The following is a 27,020-nucleotide window of genomic DNA, read 5'->3' as shown; positions in this document are numbered from 1 at the left end:
CAACTGTGAGCAGTCATCTTAATTCCGTGTTTGTGGGGCTGTTAATTCTTATAGCCATTATAGAAAATAATTTGCAACTATACAGAAAAAGTACCTAACCTAGATATTTCCTTAGACAAATATATATTTCTACTATGGCTATATTGAAAGAAATCAAAGAAGAAAGAGATACATAGGTATAAACATATGTTTAACTACTCTTTATGTACTAGCAAAGAACCAGAATTTAAGCGGGTGACCCATCAATTGATGCATCTTTGAACAAATTATGGTATATGAATGCAATGACTTATTAGTATTCTGTAAGACATGACAAAATAGTTCATTTCAGTGACTGGCAGGAAGACTTTTATGAACTGATGAAAAGTTAAGTGAGTAGAATCCAGAAATAATTTTTATAATAACGATGTAATGAAAAACACCTTTGAAAAACTTAAGAACTCAGATTAATAGAATGATCCACAGTAATTCCAGAGGACTAATGATGAAGAATGCCATCCATCTCCTGAAAGAAAGGTTGTGGACTCAATACACAGTAGAAGATACACATTTTTGTACATTGCTGATGTGGGTTTGTTTTGTTTAACAATCCATATTTGTTAGAAGGTTTCATTTCTATTTCTTTTTTTTTAAATTTGGAGATTTTGAGGGGGCCATGTGGAAGAAATAGGGATGAAACTTCCACAAAAACAAATGAAAATAGCAGCAGCAGCAGCAGCAACAGAAATAACAAAAACATAAGAGAAAAGAGAACCAAAGGAAGGCCAGAAGAAATCACAAGTAAGGCATTTTTAAAAGAAAAACAAGTTTTACATTATGTAGTTCCAAGTTTTAGTATAAACCTCTCCTTTTCTATAATGATATGCAAATACTCACTTAAATTAATATTTGTTGAGTTTGGAATATTTTTAAAATATTTTTTTAAAATTAGGGTTCATGGAAATTTGGTGGTTGGGATGTGATATAATTTAGCCTTACAGGTAGCCAAATTTATTGGTTAGATGTGATTTGAATTATGTTGTTATGCTACTGACTAGATATAGTGTGGCTTGTAAATTTGCATTCATCATTCAACAATTAGGACAGTTCAACCCAAGGGCAGAGTTTCAGAACTGAATGGATTAAGGGGGTAGGGGATTAAGGAGTGCAGGAAAGTAGTCTCTGGATGTTTGGTCCCCAGGGTGCCATTCTAAATGGGAAGGTGGGGATTACAAAGAAAGGGCAGATGTGAACTCTCATAATTCCAATCATTTCTAATTTTTTCAGAGGTGATGTGTAAGAGAATATGACAAAAATCACTCTCCTTCTTTATAGTTTCTGTCTCAATACTTCCAGAAACTTTAAAGGTCAGCTATTCTACAAGCCTCCTATGCAGTACCTCCCCAGAGAGCAGACATAGGAAACTGAACTATCTGAATTTTAATCTTGATGCTATACAAGATCATCATGATCTGGGAGTGCATCATATAATATGTATATTAATTCAGAAAATAGCCTAAGTCATTTAGAGTGCCAAAGCATCAACTCAAATTCTCTTAAAGTTATTAAGGGAGCAGGGAGGAGAAGAGAGAAGGACAGGCACAATACACTGTACTTCATGATACCCTTCCAAATACCTAGATTCCAAGGTAATATTTAAGCTGATAAACCTACAACATCACACAACAATGATGTCAGAATTAGAAGTAACTTCGGAGATAATTAGCAATTCTCATAGAGTGGCCCAGGAACCCCTGGGAATCCCAAAGACAATTTCAAAGGGCCCAAGAGATCAAACCTATTTTTTGGTAATAATTCTAAGATGTTATTTGAATATTAAAATACTCCCCTTTCCAGCTACATAAAATTGAGATGACAGATTTTCTTCATATAAAAAACAATTTGTCATATTCAACAGATTGAATATACATTTATATTTTAAAATCCAGCTGCCTTCTATTCAACCAGATATTAGAGTTTTGCAAAAATATGTAAAACAATACCAGCCTTTGTATTTTAAAAATATAATTATTTTAATAAAATGTATGTTAATATTATTTGTTAATGTATAATAGGTTTATTATTTTAATAACCATTTACATTTAATAGCTATTGAACATCAATTAATTTGACAGCAAATAAATTTAAATTCCATACTGTTTCAATGAAAAATATTTCATATATATTTACTGTATTTAATAGATAAATAATATATCAGTTTTACTTTCCTTGGTAAAGGGAAAGGGGAGGAATAAGAAGCAAAAGGGAATTAGCATTTATTAAGTACTTACTGTTTGCTAGACACTCTACTGAGCACTACAAATATTTCTTTTGATCCTCACAACAACTCTATGAGATGGGTGCTATTATGATTGGATTTTGCTATATTTAGGGAAATTGAGGAAGATCATCATAACATGATTTGTCCAGTATCACATAGCTAGGCTAGATTTGAAATCAGGTCTTCCTGAAGACAGGCTCAGGGTTCTACCCATTGCACCACCTAGTTGTCTCTACTATGCAACCTAACTGCCTTTAATGTCTAATATGGTAAAGATGACTAGATATAAAAGATAAATAAAATCTTGTTGGGATCCTCAATAATTTTTATGAATGTAAAGGAGTCCAAAGACTGAAAAATGTGAGAACTGCTGGGCTAGAAATCATTCATTTTAGAAATTAATTAAGTGAAGATCATAGAATTCAAGCAATTTGCTCAAAGGAAATAATTGTCTGATTCCTAGGTTCTCAAACTCCAAATTCATGGCTTTTTCTACCTCCACACCTCCAGAAATGCCAAAATAACCAATAGAGGCTACAGAATCCATGGTCTGACATGCAAATATGTGTATGTATGTGTATGTGTATGTATGTATGTTGGTATGTATATTTCAAATGCCGTCTATATGTGGGTATATATACATATATCTATGTTTATGAGGAGGGATGTCTTTCATTTTTATATCACCTATATTTCCATATCTATGCCCCTTCTTTTCCAGAATCTTCTCTTATAAAAAAGAAAGAGGAGGAGGATGATAGCATTTAAGCAAACAGACATCAATATATCAATCAAGTTTGGACTGCATATAAAATGTTTCATATCCATAGTACCCTACCTCTGTAAAGTAGGGAGGGAAGTGTAGAAATAATATTAATGGCCAAGCTTAAACATTATAATTATACAGTGTTCAGTTTCACTTTTAAAATATGTAATTTTATACTCAACATTTAGTTTAGTAGACATCTTGCAAATCCTCAAAAATATACATTATTTTGTTTATTCCAACTCCACTTCACCTCAGTTGATGTCATCCAATATTTCTCTGTATTCTTCATAGTCATTATTTCTCATGTGTTAGTGATTAGATGAGTTTTGTTCAGTTTTCACATTTGACATTAATTACTACTTAGAATTTCCCTGGCCATCTGTATGGAAAACATTGAGTTTTTTCCATCTGGGTCCTCATAATCTCCAAATGCTGCCCATCAATCTGTGATTAATGACCATTGACATTTAACTTTTTAAAAACTTTAAACATCTTTTTCTAGACAAGAGCTCACCTTGATAATAGTTAATCATAAAACCATAGATTTAGAATTTGCAAGTACTTTGGAAACCACATGAGGGAAGTGAGACATATAAATGTTAAGTTACTTGTCCATAGTCACACAGGTAGTATATGACAGAGTCAGTATTTGGACTGAGATCCTCAGGTTCCAAGCCTAGTGACACAGATTCAGGTGCTATAATTTCCATTTTATAAATGATTTTCCCAACACTGTAGAAAGCCATAGCGATAGAAGTTAGCATTTTCAAATGAGGCCAAATAGCTTTTGTTCTGCCCTTGACGTATAATTATACTTTTAGAGAACAGAAAGATGACACAAGTGGGAGGAAGAGAGGCACAACCTATACCACACCACTATGACATTTTCATCTTATATCTATGCCATGGACAGCTACTGTCCTTCTATAGCTCAGGGTTTCTGCAGCTCCATTTGACGCAACTCTTTCCTGATCTATTGACCCATATCATTGACTATGGGTTACCTGTTGCTTCTAAACACCAAAGAGAATTAGAAAATGACTACAAGGTTGTCTGTTGACCCTGAAATCTGCATGAGGAGAAAACAAGAGTATAAAGTTACAGAGTACTTCTGCTGACACTTGGTACATGCAGTGATAAAAATTACCACTAAGCATATCTGCTTCAGTCCTTGGGCTAAATGTAACTAATAAACAGTGGAAAGAAGACCATTAATGAAACCAAGAATAAAAAGCTCCCTTTCTCCATGTTAACTCAGCCAGTATTTTGAGCTTTAAATATCTTGGGTCTAATCACTTCATGTCTGTACTGCTTCCTAATTGTTCTCCACAATTTCAATCTCTCCTTCCAATCCATCATTTTTAATTTTAGTAGTTGGAACCACCTGAAATGTGGCTTTCTTCATTCTATTCATTTGTGAAAAATGGACAATGACTTCTCATAGTGAACAAGTTAAAGTCTAGAGTTCCTCTACTTGGAATTCAAGGTTCTCTATAATCTAGATCCCAACCTACCTTTCCATCTGTATTTCCACTACTCTACTACCTGAGCTGTTTGCAAAGTAGACTGCTGTCCTCTGAACATGTTTTCATTTTGTTACTTTTTGCTTATGTTCATGTCTGGTGATCTCCCCCTTGATTTTGCCACATATGTTAATATTTCCAGTACCAACTAAGTTCTCATTTTCTCTTTAAAGCCTTCCTTGACCAATCTAACATGTAATATTCTCTCCCTCCCATGATTCCTGTGGAATATATCCATTCTTGAACTATAGTTGTATCTATAGGGTGTGACAGGTCTTCACATACCCTAACTACTATATTTAGTAGAAAGATCACTAGATTTGGATTCAGATGACCTGGGTTCAAATCTTAGCTCTACCATTTACTTTATATTTCCTTTGGTTAATTGCATCACTTAACCAGGCCCCAGTTTCCTCATCTGAATAATAAGGGTTAAAATTAAATGTAATTAATTCAGCAAGCATGTATTAAATATCTACCATATACTAGTCACTGTGTTGAGGCAAAACTTAGTCCCTCCCCAAGCCTGTGAGATTCCAAATCTGTGATCTTTATGATCCTTTCCAGCTACTACTGCCATGATATTATGGTCTCAACAAAAATCTCCCTCCCCTACATGTCATATTATAGCCATCTACAGGATTTAGAGGGAAAACAAGTATCTTGGTGATCATGTATGAAGTTGAAGAAAGGCCTTCTGGATACCTAGGGTGATTCCAAGAAAGACGGTTGAGGAATTACTCTATCCTATTCTCCCCTCTATTCCAGAGGTTGAAAGTACCCCTAGAGTTTCTTTACTTCTCAAATACAGAGAGTTCTCTTACATCCACAGAAATAGTGACTGGTCCTGGAGGAATATCAACTTGTTTCTCTCAGAGTGTTCAGGGATCCCATTAGGCTATAATTAGTCAGAGTGTGTTTATGATTTTTCATTGTTTTTATGACATAATATATATGTATATGTATATATATATGTAGATATGTGTGTATATGTATACATGTATGTATTTATACATATGCACACATATATACTTATATATAATTCCTTATGTAATGTAATGTGATATACAAATGATACTTACTGTGATTATATCATCATGTTTTCTGTATACTTGTATCTATGCACCAGAAAACAGTCTTTGAAGGAGAGAATTCAATGAGACAGTTATGCATATAAAAACTGGCCCATTTTTTCCAATGGAGTAGATAATAATTTGCTGGGATGGCAGATTCTTAGAAGTGGGCTATTAAACACTGACAGATGCAATTCACTGGAGGAGGAGGGACAGAAGAATATGCAGGTAGCATAAGAATATAGTAATAATAACTGACATTTATATAGTGCTTTAAAGTTTGCAAAGCATTTTACATATATTATGTCATTTAATACAGTTATAACCCACAAACAGGCCTAACACTCTATAGCCAGATGGGAGCTTGGAGCACTCAGAGAGAACCCAACTGAGAGTAAAATGAGTAATGCTATAATGCCTTTGGTTAAAAGGCCTATAAATGAGAATAAGCCCCTACCTCAATCCAGGCTGTCATTACCTCAAGCCTGGATTACTAGAATGCACTCCTACCTGAACTGCCTGCTTTCAGTCTCTTCTATCTTCACTATGCTCTTTATATCACTACAACATTAATTATTTCCAAACACCAGATTTATGATGCCACTCATCCATTAAAAATTTTTAATGATTTCTTATTGTCCACTGTACTGTCTAATTTTTAAATCTCTCTGCAATCAAACCCTATTTCCCTTGTTCACTAATCCCACTTTCCCCACATACACAAATACATACTTTCATATATCATAGATTTTATAGAATTAAAGAAGTGAAAAAGACCTTAGAGATCACCTAGTTCAACTTTGCAGATGAAGCGATTGAGGCCCAGAGTGACAAAGAGACTTGCTTAAATCTATGCAATTAGCTAATGATGGAACTGGGATGAAAATGTAGTTTTTCTGATTTTTCTTCCAGAGTGCTTTTTGTTTAAATAGGCACATGTTCATATATAGATATACATGTATTTTATATGTATATGCATATACATGCATGCATGTTATATGTTACAATGTCATTGATCCTTTATTTTCAAAGAAGACCAATGATATCACTTGGTAATGTCTTAAATGATACATGAATTGGATTTAAGTGAGGTAGAGATGCACAAAGTTGTTAGCCTTACTCCTTCTTCTAGAGTCATCAAAGTCCAGTGGCAAAACAAAAGTCAAGACAACTAGTGATGGCCTGGGATGCAGTAGATGATCTGGTTGGCCAAGCTCGAAGCGCTTCATAGCTCCTGCTTCAGCAACCTTCATGGCTATTGGAACAAATTGTTCTCATCTGTCCATTCCACCAGAAGTCTTCACATGCTTGGGGTAGACATTCCCCTAATTCAATATATATAAATATGTTGCATATATGTTCATAGATGTGTTGCATAGTTTGGTGAATCATGAGCTGCTTTATTTGACATATTTACATGTATATGTGCATATATGAGCACTATAGATGCACATATATGTGTATGTATATATATATATTATATGTGTGTGAGCATATATGTGCATACATATATACAGGCTTGCTGTTGTATGTAAGTAAAGTGTCTGGAATGTCCTTTCTGCCTCTGGGTTTTTGTTTATCCTTTCCCATATCCTTTCTCTCTAGGCAAAACAAAACCACCCCTTGAAGGGCTTGGCTTCAGGCATATCCACTCCTTTGTTGAATTAAGCTCATGCTGAACCCCTCCCCCCCCTTTTATGGTCCTACAGAACTTGAAGTCAGTCAAAGACAAGTAAGCCCTTTTGTTGTCTTCTAAATCTTCTACATGTGAGTCTTTCCCCTCCAATTGCATTAGCATTTCCTTGAGGGCAGTGGCTGTATCTCATTCATCTTTTTTATCCTATATACCAAGTAGCACAGGGCTAGGCACATAGCATGGTATCGATACAGCCTTTTGGATTGATTGACTGAACATCAGGTAGAATTCAATATATACATTAACTGAATGAACTACAAAGGACAGCTATACAAGGCAAATGTTCTGGACAATTGAGCATTAACCTTGGAGTCTAGGATTTGCTAGTGACTTCCTGTTGGAAGGGTGGTGATTTTAAATGCTTGCTGCTTTGCCCATTGCTAACCTGAGATTAATAAAACTTATTTGTGTTCTCTTTCACGTGCACTCTTGGAGCCTTACTTAGATCGTATCCATAGAGTGCAAATAAGCTACTTGGAGGAAGCAGGCTTTATAAATACAACTTGTTAGTACTTTGTTGTGACTATCGAAACATTAGGATACATTCTCAGGATAAAAGACAGATCCTAGTACTAGAAAACAAGGAGTTTAAAGCCACAAAGAAGTTAAAATATACCCAGTAAAATGAACTAGTGTGGTTTAGAGGGGACTGCTCAAAGGATAAAAATAATTCCCTTTGGTAAACAAAACTCAGTTTGGCAGCCAAGTAATGGAATGGACAAAGAGAAAGGATAAAAGCAAGGACATGACATATAAATGGGGATCTAGAACATTGGAACTCTGAGGTCTTCTATCCTAGCAACAGTCATATCTCTTTCTCAGTGTCCTATTTTAGCATCTGAAGAGTAGCCATAGGGGACAAAAAGAACAGGAACATTTTCCTGACATGTAAGTGGAATAGAGTTCTTACTATGTGGTCTAATTTGAGGGGTGATGCAGAAATTACCCTTTGCTCCCATTAAACTGGGAGTTAATTTTGCTGTGAACCAAAATGCTACTTACTACATATGTACAGTCTAAAACATTGTTCCTCTTGTCGAGAAATACAGAGTCTAGAGGCAGCTAGGTGGCACAGTGGATAGAGCACCAGCCCTGGATTCAGGAGAACCTGAGTTCAAATTTGGCCTCAGACACTTGACAGTTATTAGCTGTGTGACCCTGGGCAAGTCACTTAATCCCAATTGCCTCAAAAATATATAAAGTCTAGATTACAGATGAAACACTATTTTAATTCTTCAAAATGATAGTGACTTTATCACCATCTGGATTCTTTGCACCTGATCCCCATTCTTTTACACCTTAAAATCCAGTATTCAAGAGTTTCTGGGGCCCAACAATAAAAACAATGATAATAACAATACCTAGTAGCTGTTCTTTGAGTGCTGCAACTCCCCACATTCAGCTAGGCTCCTGCTTGGACTAATGATACATAATCTATCACCAGGCAGTACATTGGAGAAGTCATTTCTCTGGCTTGAAATTTCATTTCCTCATTTTAAGAAGTAGGAATCATAATACATGCACTATCTGCTTCATAAAGTTGTGAATGAAAAAAAGTGTTTGGTGAGTGTTAAAATGATATATAAATGTAAGAAGTTTATTGGTTCTTCAGGTTGTCCCTCTAAATAGACATCCCTTGTGGGGAAGGGCTAGTTTACACTCAGTCACCAAAGATTACTGTCACCAGAGCTACAAATATGAGTACATTGACTGCCCTAGACATTGAGAATGTGGATTCCCTAGTTTTCCAGTTCTGATATTGAGGGTGCTAATTTTATGGTCATGTGATCCAACTGCAGCAAGGGAACAGGTTAGATGACTTTAGATAATTTGGAAACTCAGACAAGATAGCTGATTTAGAAATCATAGAATCAATTCATATAAAGAAACTGGCAGTAAAGGTTTAACGTTTATATATTTGCCAAAGAATGAATTGTTGAATGACTCTAGCTAGTTAAATTTAAAGAGAAAAATATCCAGCAATCCATTGGCAGCTAATTGGAAAATCATGAAGATGTAGTCAGTATAAACCGGTCATGGAATGTAAGTGATAGAATACAATATAATACACTCTTTAATCAGGATGTCTCCCTGGGAACTTATTTAATTTTAATGTCAGTTAATGGGAATAACTTCTGCTTAATTGGGGAATACTTAAATGTCATGAACTAGAAGTATAAGGAAGCTTTTTTTTTTCCAAAATTTATTTTCAATTCTGAAGGCTATAACTTCCATTATGAAGATTTTTCATTCATTCATTCATTCATTCATTCATTTGTTCATTCATAGTTAAAAATACTATTACAAGTAGCCAATAATGAACTTGGTGCTAAAAAGAATACAAGAAAAATTATCTTGTATTTTCTTAATTGTGAAAATTTGTGTTCTTTGCTCCTCCCCCAACCACTACCCCAACACATATCAAGCTCCTAGAGAACAGAAGCAGTTTTTTTACCCTCAGTAGGTAACACATTTCCTATCATGTTATGGGTACATAAGTAGAAAGGAAACAAGGTGCATTACAAATAATGTAATAGGATCTGAGTTTGAATCTCAGATATGTCGTACATGGCCTGTCTGACCTTGGAAAATTTACCTCAATTCTAGATGCTTCAGAAGCTTCATCTGTAAAATGAGGTTGAGGGAGAGGAAGGAGGTGATTAAAGTAGTTGAACTCTGAGGTTCTTTTCAGATTTATATCTATGATCCTATTATAACAACAATTGCTTGTTGAATAAATTAACAACTACATTAATGAATGGATCAAAAGGGAAATATAATCAAGTTCTATAAGGGAAATGATGACTTTATGTGAAAAAGGTAAACAAAATTCTAAAGCAATAATAATAATTTACATTTACATGATACATTATAGTTGCAATCCCAGCCCTTCTATTCACTATAAGAGCAAGTCACTTTACCCTTTCTGGATTTTGTGTTCAGAGAGAGAGAGAGAGAGAGAGAGAGAGAGAGAGAGAGAGAGAGAGAGAGAGAGAGAGAGAGAGAGAGAGAGAGAGAGAGAAAACTTTGACCTTCTTCTTCTTCCTTCTTCTTCATCTTCCTTTTTCTTCATCCTTCTTCTTCCTTCTTCCTTCTTCTTCATCTTCCTTTTTCTTCATCCTTCTTCTTCCTTCTTCCTTCATCTTCCTTCTTCCTTCTTCTTCTTCATCTTCCTTCTTCTCCTTCTTCTTCTTCTTCATCTTCCTTCTTCTTCTTCTTCATCTTCCTTCTTCTTCTTCATCTTCCTTCTTCTCCTTCATCTTTCTTCTTCTCCTTCTTCCTTCTTTTCCTTCTTCATCTTCCTTCTTCTCCTTCTTCCTTCTTCTCCTTCTTCTCCTTCTTCTTCTTCATCTTCCTTCTTCTCCTTCTTCTTCTTCTTCGTCTTCGTCTTCCTTCTTCTTCGTCTTCCTTCTCCTTCCTTCTTGTCCTTCTTCTCCTTCTTCTTCTTCTCCTCCTTCTTCTCCTTCTTCTCTTTCTCCTTCTCCTCCTTGTCCTTCTCCTTCTTCTCTTTCTCCTTCTTCTTCTCCTCCTTGTCCTTCTCCTTCTTCTTCTCCTCCTTGTCCTTCTCCTTCTTCTTCTCCTCCTTCTCCTTCTCCTTCTTCTTCTTCTTCTTCTTCTTCTTCTTCTTCTCCTTCTTCTCCTTCTTCTCCTTCTTCTCCTTCTCCTTCTTCTTCTTCTTCTTCTTCTTCTTCTTCCCCTTCCCTTCCTCCTCCTTCTTATCCTCTTCCTTATCCTCTTCCTCCTCCTCCTCCGCAACCTCTTCCTCCTCCTCCTAACTGCGTGTAAGCTATCTCTACTTGGATGGATGAGAGACTTCTCAAGCTTATCAAGTCCAACATGGACCTTAATATATTTTTCTCTAACATGATACTACCACAAATCTCCCTATTTCTGTTGAAAATACTACCACGTTTTCAGTAACATTGGTTAAGAACCTCTTATGTAATCTTGACTTTTTACTCTCATCTCACATAAATAATTATTTGAGGCAGGGTGAAGGAGAGTAAAGAATCAAGCATATGTACAATATGTTCCTTAAAGTACAGTTATGACCATTTCACTCCCCTTATGAGAAACTTTAAGTGGCTCCCTGTTGCCTCTAAAATGAAACACAATTCTCAGCATAGTATTTAAAATTCCTCACAATCTGATCCCATCCTGTCTTTCAAGGCTTATTGCATGGTACTCTTTTCATATGTTCTATGCTTTAGTTAAAGTGTCCTACTCATTGTTTCTCAAACTAAACATTCCATCTCCTTCCTTTGTGCCTTTGCATAGGTTGATCCACATGCTTGGAATATACTCTCTCATGTCAATCTCTTAAAATCTTTATTTTCCTTTCAGGTCCCAATTTCTATGGGAAGCCTTTCCTTATTTGTTTAATTTTCAATCTGAATTATTCTGTTCTTCATCAAATAATTTTACATTTAATTTATTTACAATTTTTCTCTTCTTTGAGAGCCATTAATTTTACTTATTTTCTTGTATAACCAAAGCCTAACACAATGCATTGCATAAAATAGACATTTAATAGGTGCTTTTTGCCATTGTATGATTAAATTGAAATTTCAGTTTATGGATATATCCATAAATCTGTTAATTTTTTATATTTCTTTTTACTTTAGCTACAAACTCTTCACATGTACATTGTAGAAATTAAAGGAAAAGATAAGACCTGTTATGAAGATAATGGGTATTATGTCAGGATTCCACAATGTCTGGGTGAAAAGCATACATTTCAAATATATAGATGTTTGTCTGCATGAAAAAATCCAGATATTTGCTAATGCATTTGAATAAAATCTCATTTTTATTCCACTCAGGCAGCTATAATGAATAGTTTACTATAGCTTATTATATCATATCCAGGCTCTATATTCTCCTACTCAAGAGCCCCACAATCTTCCCTCACCTTATCCAGCATTATCCCTTATGTAATAAGATTCCCCTGTTCTAGTCAAGATTATTTCCTCTCTACCCTTAATCATACGGTTTTCCTTCCAAACTCTAATCTTTTGCTCAATCATTTTTACCTACTCTGTTTCTTCCTTCTCTCCTGTGCAAATAGTAGCTATACTTCAATGTTCACTTGAAGTCCCACATCTTCTTTGAAGCCCTTCTCAGACTAGTCTAGCTCCTACTGGTATTTCCCCTTCCTGACTTCTCATATTCCATACTATTCAATTTTATGCTGAGCAAAGTGCTTTGTAAGGCAAAACATAAAGGATTGTATAAATCTGAGTTATTACCTACATTAAATTTCTTAGCATTTGCCTATATTAAATCTAGCTCCTGATTTTAGTTTTCTGTCCTGTCCTCTAATTGCTTTGCATGCTTACAACTCATATCTCCTACCAGAGTTTATGTTCTATATAAAGGGAATGAGGCTTCTCATTCTCTTGGACCCCTCAAAAAACCTAGCCTAGGACTGGGTGCCCATTAGGTTCTTAGTGGATAGGTGAAGGTCATGGAATACAAGTCCAAGGTGAGCCTGTAGTATGAAATGACTATCTTTTCTTCATTCTCAATACAAGCAATGCAGCACTGATTTTGATTCAAGGAGTCCCAAAAGGATTTTAGCTACCCCATATCCTTTATGATGACCTTTCTTCCTCATGTCCTATACATTTGCTTTGCCATATTCATCCTCAGATCACAGGCCACATGCTGCCTAACACACCTGGCATGTAGCAGGTGCTTAATAAATTCTCAGTTGACTGATAGTATGATTTATTTAACTCTTATTGGAAATGTATATCCATGAAATAGACAGTTCTGCTGTAATATTCCATCACATGCATATGAGAAGCAATGGACCATTTTTTCTCTTTCTCTTGGACCCTCCATAATACCTAGCATGGGAGTATGCACCCAGTAGGATCTTAGTAGATACCTGAAGGTCATGGAACACAAGCCTAATGTGTACCTATTAAGCAAAATTACTATCTTTTTCTTCATTCTCAGTACTGGTAATTTCTCCAGGATGTTGGGTCCAGAAACTCAGCATTATTTCAGGAATTCTTTTTTTTTTCTTCTACTGCCTACAGCCACTAGCATCTCTGTGACCAAATGACTCTTTGACTCTCAAGGACTCATAGTTCCTTGGAGAATATTTATGCATCAAGGGATTATGGAGAAATGAGATTTTAGGAGTTTTTCTCCAAAGAACCTGAGCCTATGTATTTAAGTTTCTCCCATCATCTCAGTATCTCACCCATTTTATTCTTTTCATTTCCACCTTTGTATATTCCTCCTTTTTTATTTTAAAGTTTAATAAATTTTGTTTTTAAATCGTGGATTGAATGTGTCAACCTCATTCTTTCTGGACTGAAGAATTTCATAAAGGATCCTCCATAAACAAATAAAGAATGAATAAAATTTCCTTGCAACAAGTTCTACAGTAATATTCTGCTACATGCATATTTAGAGACACTGTGATGCAGTGGATAGAGAACCATCCTTCAGTCCAAGAAGACCTGAACAGAAGTCCAGTCTCTGATACATTCTTGCTCTCTGGCCCTGGACAAGTGACTTAGTCTCTCAGTGTATTAGGCAGATTTCTAGAATTATAAATTGCAAAGAAGGTGCCCATCTGAACTGGTTAATTGCTTTAAGGTGTTGTCTATAGTATAGAGGTTTCAAACATATGATCTGGCAGGCCATGCTGCAGTTTGTAACACTTTTTAGTGTAGTTAGAACCAAATTAAAATATAATTGGGAAGTATTTTTAAAAATAAATAAACAATTTAACCTGGATAATGTTATTGTGCAGTCACTATTTCTCAGTCACTATGTGGCCTGGAGGCATAATTGGATACCATTTAGTGGCCTCAGTTTTTATTTGAGTTTGGCACCACTAGTCTATACCAATGAAATTACATATGAATTCCCTATACCTATGCTCTATTCATATATTACAGTTTATGCCAGTATTTCTTTCTTTTTTTGTGAGGCAATTGGGGTTAAGTGACTTGCCCAGGGTCACACAGCTAGTAAGTGAGGCCGGATTTGAACTCAGGTCCTCCTGACTCCAGGGCTGGTGCTCTATCCACTGCACCACCTAGCTGCCCCTCAACTATTTCTTAATGGACACTTACTTTGTTACTGATTCTTACTTTTTTTTCTTCCTTCTTCCTCCCTCCCTTCCTTCCTTCCTTCCTTCATTTTGTTTTCCCATTTATAGACCAACTGCTATGACTCAATCAATCAATGCTAATGTGGTTTCAATGGGCCAAGAGAACTTCAGGCAAAGGTATTATTTCATACCCAATCAAGGAGGCACTATCAATTCCAGAATAAAATCTTAAATCTGATTTTAATGGCTGTTTATTCCTTCTGTGAGAGACAGTGTAGTGTAGGGGGTAGAGCTCTCAACTTTGATTCAAGAATATCTGAAATAAGATTACATCTCAGACTTTGATAGCTATGTGACCTTGGGCAATTCACTTAATCTCTCTGGGCCTCAGTTTCCTCACTTGTAAAATTAGGAGGTCAGACTCAAATGCTCTCTAAGTTTCCTTCAAGCACTAAAATTGGGGTCTTCCTATAGGGGGATACATCAAAACCCAGCACAAAGGCTTCATCTTTTAACCTCATTACCTTTGACTAGGCTCCTCTTTGTCCTACCTGTTACACAGCTGGCAAAAAATTATGGAGTACCTACTGTGCCCAAGAAATTATGACAGTGATATTTGGTTTGCCCAATTGTAAACCAAATACAAGAGGAAAAAAATCAACACTGACTCTGCCCTCAAGAAATTGAGAAACTGGAGAGGGGAAATAACATATATACATTCAAAGTTACACTAAAAGTTTCTCAATTTTTAAACATTGCATGAGCATGAGTTTGCTGTTACAGTGCAAGGCTTCATGGAGTAGGGCTAGTAATGGAAGGTTTCACAGAGATGATAAAACTAGAGTAAGAGTGGAAGAAGGTCTAAGATTTAGAGAGTGTTGAGAGTGGTGGAGTGAAGAATATTACAGAACAAAATTTGGAATATACAAGTAATATCATGGGGATGGGTGGTGGAAGGGATAACCAAAGGGCCCATCTTGTGAGAAAACACTAGTGATAAGATTAGAAAGAAAGATTGTGATACACTATGCAAGGCTTTGAATGCTAGGATATAAAGCTTAATGTGATCCTAGGATCATGGAGAGGTCTTACAAGTTTTATGAGGCAGCAAGAGCTTATGATGAAAGTTTTACTTTTTGTGACTCATCCAGTAGTGCTGTGAGTATGGACTAGAGAAGGGAAAGGCCAGAAGTATTGTGAAAAGGCCCAGTGTTACTGGTAACCCTTTCCTCTTTTGAAGAAGTCTCCTAGTCACCTGTGTGTAAAACATACCAACCATGTGAAATTGGGGCACCACTGATTCTGCAGATCACATAATTCACCATATCTTTCCCTGCCAAGCAGATGTCTTTCCATATAGAGAGAACGGGGACTACATCCAGAAAAACTAAGTGCCACTGTATCTTTGCTGCATATCCTTCCTGAGTCAGAGCAAAATAAACTCCCTTTTGTTAGCTGTTCAATAACTTGAATTCTTCATTTCATCTGAACGTTGAAAGTGAGCAGGATCTTGGTATTAAGCCTGCCCTAACAGGCAAAGAAACCAATTAGGAGTCTTTTGCAATAGACCAGGCAGAGAGTAATTTCTGTATAAGTATTTATTACTATGAAAACCTAACTAGAGGAGCTAACATAAGACATTTTGTATGACCTAAGAAGGTAAGAAAAGTGCTTTACTCTGCAAGTGATGATATGAACAAAATTACATATCTCTTATAAGAAGCAGTGACAGAGAGACAACTGAAGAACTCTGAGCACAAATTGAAGCATTTTTTTACTTTATTTTTCTTGGGTTGTGTGTGTGTTTTCATTTGCAACATAGCTAATATGGAAATAAATTTTTCATGACTTCACATGTACAATCAATATGATTGTCTTCTCAATGGGTAGAAGGTAGAAGGGAAGGAGATAATTTGAAATTTACTTTTTTACAAAGTGAATGTTAAAAATGTTTTATGTGCAATTGGGAAATATTTAACAAAATAAAATATATTAAATAAAAGAGATAAGATACTGTTTGCTAGAGATATGAGATTTTACCCTAACAGAAGGGACTTGATATCAAAAAATAAATACCCTACTACCCTGGGATAGTGACATTGAGGAATAGTATGATAATAAAAATGTGTTCATATAGGGAAAAATATCATTAAAATGTTTCTTGTGCTTCCTCACTCTCACAGCCCCATTCATAATATGCCCTCAAATTGCTTATCTTGAATACTCATAATCTAGGCTCTGTGTAAAGGGGCTAGCAGGTACTAGCTAGGGAACACTATATTTTTACATACTCAGAGGTGAATGCAGAGAGGGAACAGTCTATAGGACCTTTCAATCATGGGATCTCTCCAGGGAACACACATGGGATGCTTCACTTTCTATTGCTCCCATGTGAATTACCTAAGAAGATATGATCACCTAAGTCTCCTTCCACAGATAAATTCCCAGGAGCCAACCAGACACAAAGGCAATATAAAAAGTAAGAGCAGAAAATCCTATTTCTTTCCATCACTAATCAGTTTTTCAGTTGCATCTGAGTCTTCATGTCCCTGTGGACCATAGCACACAAATACTGTCCATGAGGTTTTCTTGACAAAGATACTGAAATAGCTTGCCATTTCCTTTTCCAGTAGATTAAGGTAAACGTAAGTTAAATGACTTGCCCACTGTAACACAACTAGTAAGTATCTGAGGCCATATTTTAACTCAGGTCTTCCTGACTCCAGGCCCAGTGCTCTAACCATTGGTCCATCTAGCTGTCCCAATAAGAAGGTAGGGGTATAACAATTGTAATCTCTTTTTACCTTCCATTTCCTCCTTCTTTTTCCTTGTTATCTATCTAAATCCTTTTCATTCTTCAAGTTTAGACCAACTCTTTTTTTCCTCTTTAACCTAATTTAGGACTTCTTCCTCCTTTGAACTCAGAACATTTATTGTCCATACTTTCTTGTGCCATACAAAAGTTATATTTTAGGAAAATGATATTGGCAGGATTGTGTAGGAGAGATTGAGTGTGGGGCTACTTGTAAGGAGACTATTTCAATAGTTCAAGGAAAAAGTAATGAGGTATTGAATAAGGGTCAAGGGAGTAGAGAGAAGAGGGCAAATATGAGAAATACTGTGGACATAAGCAAAAGTGTCAGCACAGTGAACCCACAGGGAGTGGTGAAACATAAACCTTTATGACTAGATTTTTTTAAAGTAAGTTTACAATGCCAATTACTGATGAATGCATTTCTCAGAGAACAGAAATTTTGTTGGGAAGATAATCTCTCCTTTGTTAGCACCTGGGGATTCTAATGTTGAACTTCAGCTGTGACCTGGTTTGTTCTTTGTTTAAACTAAGTCCATTTCTATACATAACAAAAAGAGCACTGGGTTTGGATATCTGCCTTGGGTTTGAATTCTGATACTGTCACTTATTAGCCATATGACTACTCTGTCCTCTCTGGGCCTGGGCCATGGGGTTCTCCTAGTGTAAAACAAAGGGATTGACCAAAGGTTCCTTCCAGTTTCAAATCTGTGATGTCAATATGGCACATCACCAAAGTTTTGGTGCACTTTTTAGCTTTAATAGCTTAAAACTGTACTAAGACTTTTAGGACTTTCAATAGAATGTAATATTTTTCAGGTAAAACCTGGGCCATTTTTAATTGTTTTATACTTAACACTTAGGAGGTAGCTTTACACATAGTAACTGCTTAATACATGGTTGTGGAATTGTCCTATGCTATTTTTAATGTCTTCTTTACTTATATTAATTCTATGTATATCTTATTTCTTCTAAATAGATTGTAAGTGGTAAGAAGACAAGGATAATGTCTTTGGATCTCTGTAGTCTTGTGTCTGTCTCACTGACTCACTTTCTTTTTTCCCTACCATATTACCTCCTCTACACAGTACTAGTCACATAGCTCCCTGGGATGTTGTGGGATGAAATTAGTTAATACCTATAAAGCACTTAGCACACTGTCAAGAAAATAGTAGGTGCTATATAATGCTATCATTATCATTAATATTATTGTAAGTGTTCAGTAAATACCTGTGTAATAAATGATGTTTTTTTTTTCTCCTGCATAATCTTCTCTAAAAGAAAGAAGGAAAAAAGAGAAGATAAAGTATACAGAACAGTCACTTGGCATATAAATAGTTATTCTGTGTTTATAGCACCTCAGAGTACTTTTACAGCACAGAGATTAAGTGGCTTTTGACATAAGTTAGCAGAGTGAGTTTATGACTAGAATCTTTCCTTCCCTTCTCCTGGCTGCTTTGTCAACCAAGCAACCTTACAAAAAAATTTCTTTCCCTGGAGGAACTTGCTGGAAAATGCACCAGCATCCAACATTCTCTACAACTCTGGGGATCCCTCAAAGGAATTGTCTGTCTTTTCTCTCTTGCCAAATTCAGGCAATTTTGGTCTCTGTGGACCAGAGTGCCAAAATTTCACAGTAAGAGGAAGGGTATACAATCTGGTACCTGTGATTTTAATAACCCTTTCTTCTGTGTTGTTTTGTGATCCCTTATTTCTACAGAACTTCGACTGGAGCAGAAATACAAGGTGTATTGCTAATGGTACAACATGCCACAGTGACTATCACATTCAGAAAAGCACTGCCTAGAAAATATTAAGAGGAGTCATCAAACTTCCCATTTATCAGAGACAATGTTAGAGTTAGTTTCCATGACTTCTGGAATCCTGTGGCTACACAGAAGGTACCTGACATGAATTCCACAAGGATAACTTTATGGAAAACTTAATAATATGTAGTTAAGGTTGGCATAAAATGTTTTGCATCACAAAATTCACACATTACAATTTCAACTCTCTTCCCTGTCAAAAATATTCCCACAAGGTGGAAAGAGCAAGTTGTTCCATATTCAGTACTAAGTTACAGGGATGACAGACATTTTCACATCTGTCTGAAAAGCTCATATTTGTTCAAGGTAATCTTGGAATTACACTTTAGAAAGAAAAGTAACATTAAATATCATCAATTAGAAGTTACTCATTTTACATATATGAAAACTGAGGCCTTATACTATTATTTTTCTGACTTACCTTTAAGCCAGGGGTTCCTAATATTTTTGGTTTTAGTTTTTGTTTTTGGGGTGTGTGTGTGTGTGTGTGTGTGTGTGTGTGTGCGTGTATGCATTTGTTATAGACCTCTTTGGCAGTCTAGTGAAGCCTAAGAACTCCTCAGAGTAGTGCTTTTCCTTTTAAATAATTGAAAGAAATACTGAATTGCAGTTAGAATTTAGTGAAAATAAAAGTGAATTTTTTACCCAGCCAAATTTGTGGAATACCTGAAATCTTTCCATGGAACTAGGCTAAGAACCTGTTCTTTGGTATTTCTCCTCTCTACTCCATCCTTAACATAGCTACAAGACTTCTTTTCCTAATGAACAGCTCTGATCATGTCTCTCTCCTAGACAAAAACATTTTATTTCCACTTTCTTCCCTTCTTTGCACCCCCCAGCCCCGCCAAATATACACATTAGCTATACTATAATGCCCAGGCTCCTTAGCCTGACATTCAATGTTCTACCCGATTGGGCACCATCCTCCATTTTCGGTCTTATTGCATATTTGCCTTCATTCTACTAACCTCTCAAACCATTTGAGACCTATTGAAATTTTTCCCTTTGTCAGAGCTTCATCCGGTCTCTGTGTAACAGTACAGGGAGAGAGTATGCAATGGGTTAAAAAGGTCAATAACCACTTTCAGAAACTAGCAGAGAGGGGTAGTTTTGGGGGCAAACAAAATACATTTTAGGCTACTCATGCAGTCATCAAGTTTTACTAAACCATAGAGAAGCCAGAATATTAGATATGCTTGCCAGGATATATGTTCTCATAGAGGAAAACCAATTGAAACCGAGGTACCAGATTCAGAGCCCAAGAGGGAGCTTAATTTGATGGTCTAATTTCAATAAGTTCTATCATGAATTCAAGGAAGACAGTAAACTGAAAGGAGAGATAAAAGGGAATATTGCAACTCAAGGAATGCTAAGTCAAGATCATAGAAAACAAAAAACAACATACAGGAAATTTGAAGGTCAGTTGCATCAGGGGTATTTAGCCATAAGGTGGAACAGAGAGCAAGTTCCTTCTGATGAGGTGCAGCATGGGAACACTGCCTGTACAGATGTCTTGTCTCTAAAAGGCCATGAATCAGTGAAGAGTGATCCCAATACCCATTATTTAGGGTCCAACATAGGTGTCACCTCCTTTATGAAACTTTCATTAATTCCTGCAGCTGAAAGTCATCTTTCACTAGTCAGAGGTTTAATATAAGTCTACAGCTTCTTTGTTTGGCTATGAAATCTGATTTCTATTAGTTACTTAAATATGCATATTACTGCCACTAGGACTGATAGTTTTGTGACAGATCACAGAGCAGTCCCTGAAAGACACAGAAGAGTTCTTTGCACATATCAGGCATCCCATAAATATTTGAAGAATGTATGAATGCTTGGATTTATTTTTATTTTTTTGTGTGAGCAATGAGGGTTAAGTGACTTGCCCAGGGTCACACAGCTAGTAAGTGTCAAGTGTCTGAGGTCGGATTTGAACTCAGGTCCTCCTGAATCCAGGGCCAGTGTTTTATCCACTGTACCACCTCGCTGCCTCCTGGATTTATTTTTAGTAATTTATTAAAATCTTCTTTTCTCTAAGATTTCAGAATTAAGTGCTCTCAAAAGGAACAAGCAAATTAAATGTGAAATATATGAATATAAGAATGAGAATGATTCCTGGAGCTGCTACACAACATTAACTCTCTGTGTAACCTTGGACAAGTGGTCCTTAGTTTCCTCATCTATAAAATGATGGGTTTGAACTAAATGATCTCTAAAGTCCTTTCCATCTATAAGATTCTATGACTTAAGTATCCCAAATGCCAACTTACCAAAGACTAAGTTCAAACTCTCCTTTATAATGGGCATATTTTAGGACTCTGTCCATCTGAAAAGGTTAAAAAAAGAAAATTGAAATTTCTAAAAATATTTGAATCTTTGTACACTGAAGAAAGACATTAGATAACTTTGCTATTACAAAGTGCGTGCATGCGTGCGTGCGTGTGCGTGCATGTGTGTGTGTGTGTGTGTGTGTGTGTGTTGCAGGGAAAAAGGCCAACAAAATGCTGAGATCTGGGGCAGCTGGGTGGATAAAGCACCAGCCCTGGATTCAGGAGGACCTGAGTTCAAAATTGGCCTTAGACATTTGACCCTTACTAGCTATGTGACCCTGGGCAAGTCACTCAACCCTCATTGCCCTGAAAAAATAGTGAAAAAATGTTGGGATCTTCAGAAAAAGAACATGGAACAAAGCAGGAAACATTATATCCTTGCTCTCCTCAAATACCCCCCTCACTTTTTTTAAGCAAAAGTTTGTTATATATGCATAAGGAACTCTAAGGTTTGTTTTGAGTTGGAGAATGGCATACATTGAGCAAAGTGACTGAAAATGTATAATGAGGAGAAGAATTGGGATGGGACATGGCAACTAGATTGATCCACACAGTGGATCAATCACTTTTCAAAAGCATTGTAAAAATGCTATTTATCTATAGTGGGCTACCTGTCCCTGGAAGTTTTCAAATAAAAGCTAGAGAATCATTTGTAAGATATCAAATTGTAAAATTGCATTGTAGATTTAGAGCTCGAAGGGCCCCTCATTTTATAATTAACTTCAACCCCTTCATTTTATAATTAAGGAGTCCGAAGCACAAAGTAGTTAAGTGACTTGCCCATACAAGACTAGCAAGTCTCTGAGAGGCAGAGTTTGACCCCAGGTCTTCCTAGAGCCTGGGATCTCAATTCTAGAGCACTGTCCATCATGCCATTATTCCTCTCAAATGTTAGAAATTGATTGTTGCTTCTGGAATAGATTGGACTAGATTAGGGCTTCTTAAACTTTTTCCACTCATTCCTCCTTTTTTTGCAGAGAAATTTTTGTATGACCCTAAGTTTATAAGTATATAAAATAGTTTTACATAAACTTTTACTGCAGCCAAATTTTTGTGACCCCTACATTCAGTTTCATAACCCCCAGGTTGTGACCAAAAGTTTAAGAAGCTTTGGACTAGATGAGCTTTGAAATTTCTTCTAATTGTGTGCAGCCCAAATTATGTCACCAAATTTTAGAATATTACAATGATAAAACATCCTTTGAAGCTTTGACATAGTTACAAAATAGAGAATTTAGTGACAAAATAGAGAAAATTCTATATATGAGATAGAGTGGGAGACACTTATCAAACTTGTTACCAAAAGAAATGGTAGAGACTGCAATTTTTAAGAAGACTATCAACATGTGCTTAGGTCAAGTGATGAATCAATTAAGAGAGACTAGGGTATTTAGTGTGGGACACATAATGTTTTGAGGTTGATATTATAGAAAATAACAAGTCTTCTCAGCTCTGTTGCCTAGTGGAACTGTTAGAGACAGAATCTGAGGCTATTGGAAACATGGTGCTAATGATGTATGACAATAGTGAAACCTGAGACAGAATGATCAAATTTAAGAGCTGGATCCAAAAAGAAAAATATATTTTTTCAGGAGTGGTTTGCATCTTCCAGAAATTCCCTGAACCTAATCTGTAGTTTTACAAAGCGTGAATGCTAGGCAGGATTGTGGAGATACATTTGCATATATTTCCTGGAATGATTTCTTTCCCATCCCAATGCTGTCTTGAATGATTTTTCAAAGTGAATTAGAAAGTTTCCATGGTGAAACACATTTAGAACTTAGTCATCATATTCTCTCATATATCTTTACCATACTTCCAGGTACCTCAGGATCAATTGAAATCCCCATTGTCCTTGTAAATGGCTTCCATCTAAGGCAGAGTGAAATCACTGGCAGATTCTATCAAAATGGAATGACTTCCAGTATAGGGCCAAGAGACAAATTATATTGTATCATCCAAGGACCAGGTTACTTATTGTGATACTTCAACAAACTATGCTTTCATCATTCTGAGTATTCCCTCTAAGGAATCAAATTTCATCCTCTCTATGACTTAGCAGATGATCTTTGAAAATTGCCATGACTGAAAAAATAATCATTGTGTATTCAACCTGCTAGTTAAAGAATGACAAAGAAGATTATATTAATATATACCAATATATACACATATGTATATGTACACATACATATATGTAGCTATAGATATATGATAAATAGAGAGACATACATACATACATAGATGTAGACATGAATAGGGAGAAAGAGATATGTATGAGATGTCATAGACATAGGCAGCAAGATTTAGGAAACCATTTTGATAGGAAACATTTGGGAGAGTAAAGAGTAATAATCACTATAGTTTATGAACTGGGGTTATTGTGAGGATATGGTATCTTTCAACAGAAATGGGAAAAATAGATATTAATGAGCAATTATAGCTTCATGTATTTCCCTTCCCAGTTTAATTTTAATAGAACTGTTTTTCAAAAGCTATTTGAAATCTCTGTTCAAAGTCACTAAAAGATATATTCTCCACTGTATAAGGGATGCAGACTCTTTCAGAATACAATTTCTAAAGATCTTTCTTTGTGAAGCATCCTGTAAAAGTTACAGATTGCTAATTGTTGCCAGGGCTATTTAGCTGAGATCCAGCTAACTAAAAGCATGTAAATTAACTGAAGCAAGTTAATCCCAGTAGGCAGTTCTTACTGGAAATAGCTTGGGGAGGGGAAGTGGGGGGGGGGCTAGGTAACAAGTACACTATGGAAAGTTAATTTTTGAATGTAGTTGTTGGGAAGGATCCTCAAGGGGGTGTTTGCACCTTAAATCATTCGGTTTTCAATTGCATCACTCTACTTTCTAGCTTTCTTTTTTTTCTTCCCCTTTCTCTCATGGAGGAAAGAAAACTTGAAGAGAGGAGAGGAAAACAAGAGAAGAAAGTATGTGTTTTTATGCAAACCTTCCCCCTCTCACATTCCATTTCTTGTTTTAATAGATAAGAAAACAAGTGACAGGTGTGAGAAAATTATTAATCACAGGGATTTTGAGACTCCCAGTGGTCTCCTTGCTGAGAGAACCTGGCTGACCTTTCTTTTTTTTTGTTGCTGTTTGTTTGTTTTTTGTTTTTTTTAGTGAGGCAATTGGGGTTAAGTGACTTGCCCAGGGTCACACAGTTAGTAAGTGTTAAGTGTCTGAGGCTAGATTTGAACTCAGGTACTCCTGACTGCAGGGCCGGTGCTCTATCTACTGTGCCACCTAGCTGCCCCCTGGATGACCTTTCATCCAGGTCAGCCTAGAGTCAGGAAGTTACCTCATTCAAAACCACACCTACCTTGAAAGCCTTGTTCCCAACAGAGGATCTGAACTCTGACATCAGCATGGACCACCCTCAAATCCAGTGAATCAATGGATTTGGGTGGTGGTGGCCAATTAGTGTGTAGGGACTGCCTCTCTTCCAGACCCACAGGTAGCTTCCACTCTGACAGGGACAGGATCTTCCTGTTTTGGGCCTGAGACTCCAAGGTGGTGGATGCATGCCTGGTTCTAGATATGTAAGGCTTCTGAACTTTCTAAACTCCACGTGTTCTCTCTTTACTAATATTTAATATACTTAAATAAATGCTTAATGCCCCAAACTGGTATAGTAGCCTCTAATTTTTAAGTAACAAATATATGTTAAGCCCCAGCTAATTTTCCCTACACTGGGGACAGAAATAGGGCCACCACATTAAATTTTGCATGTCACACTGGGAAAAAGAGACTTCCAGAGTCTGACTGAAGCAACTCAGAGATATTTTGAAAGCAAGTGAGTGCACCAACAAAGGTGCCTAAGATGCCTAGGTGTCCCTCTTTTGGAAAACAGGATGATTTTAAACATGACATTATAATATCAGACTTTATAAAAATAGGGTTAACATAGACTTTGGGGAAACACTAAGAAGTTGGATTTTGTTGTTAGTTTTTGCTGTTTGTTTACTTCAGTTTGAATCAATAAATATTTATTAAACCCATTCTACAAGGAAGATACTCTTCTAGATTCTAAAGATAAAAAAACACAATCTAAATACCCTGTCCTCAAGGAACTCATGTTGTAATTGAAGAAAACAACATGTACAAAGATAGTTTAATACAAAATAGAAATAAAGCAATCCCCTGAGGGAGTATACATATTTAAAAAGAAGAGTAGTTTATTAACAAAAGAACTGGCATTCTAGAGGGCACAATGGAAGGACAGAACAAAGGGAAACAGTGATATAGGATAGATATGATTGACATGTGTGGATATGAGGGCATGAGAGTGTGGGGCATAGTGGCCAGGGAAGAGAGCTTTGGATAAGGCAGCAAAGTACCTAGAATCACATAGGTTTTGCTGGTGGTTATGGGGTAGTGGTTAATCGTGTCCTTCACAAAAGCAATAGTAATGTTGATTTGAGTGTCAGCTTTATTTTAGAGGTGGAAGGCAGGGTGGAATGGGAGAGAAATAGTAGGGTAAATAATGAATTCTTGGTTCTGTCTAATGGTTTAGGAAAAGTTTGGGGAAGTTTGATAACTACAAATTTACTGAGAACTGACTGATACCCACACACTCCACTTTCCCAGGCAAATAAAATGCCTGGGGCTAACCAATCTTTGTCAATTCCAAACTCTTGATCCACTTATGGACCTCCCCCACCTCTCCCCAAGCAAACTATCCCCTCCCAAAGGTTTCCCACATTACTCCCTAGACTTTATGTTATTATACAAAAGGGTCCACCAACATTAAGTAGTTTCCATTTAGAGTTAAGTAACATCTATACTTAAGTCAGGAGCAGTTCTATGGTTTTCTTTTGTTAAAGGTTCATTTATATTAAGTTCCCTTTTGTTCTGTTACCCCATAAAAACCCTCTCCTCAGTTCCCATCTTTGGGTATTCCTAACTCCTTGTTTTGCAAGACCATGAGCTATAGTTCCTCTGTCCAGATTAAAGACCTTATTTTCTCCTATGTTGATTGTTTCCTTAGTTTACAGGTTAACAAGTTCTAAAATTTGACTGGGTTGTAAAGAGATAAGGAATGTTTGGGATATCCTCCAATCACCTGCTAAATTAAGTCTAGCCCATGGCTTACTTCAGGATGGATGAGAGTTGGCTTCTCAGGAGGGTATTTAGTCTTGGGCTAATGGTTAAGGAGGGCAAAGATGGCAGAGCAGATGACAATCACTGTCGTTATCTTGCATGGGGATCAGTGAAGGCCTTGCTTAAATATTCTTTATTTTTTTATTTACTTGTTCATTTATTTATTTATTTATTCATTTATTTATTCATACATTCCTTCCTTTATTTATTTTTGGTTTATTTTTTGTTTGTATATTTATTTGTATTCATCCACCATCCATTTATTTATCTATTTATTTTTGTGCCTTTATCTACTTATTCATTCATTTATTTGTTTGTTTATCTATTTATTTTTGTTTGTCTATTTTTTGTTTATTTTACTTCCTTCTTATATTTCTTTGTTCCTTCCTTATTTTTTTCCTTTGTCAGCTTGAATGAAAGATACCACAAAGGATTCACTCACTCAATCAGTCAATATAAGAAGAACTAAAGAGGAGAGGAAGGGGTGTGGGAGAGGGGAAGAGAGTGGAGAGAGCAGAAGAAATAAAGGAAAAAGGAGAGAA

The sequence above is a fragment of the Dromiciops gliroides genome, chromosome 3 (genome assembly GCF_019393635.1).
Source record: "Dromiciops gliroides isolate mDroGli1 chromosome 3, mDroGli1.pri, whole genome shotgun sequence".
Classification (NCBI taxonomy): Eukaryota; Metazoa; Chordata; class Mammalia; order Microbiotheria; family Microbiotheriidae; genus Dromiciops; species Dromiciops gliroides.
Note: the sequence above shows the minus strand (reverse complement) of the source record.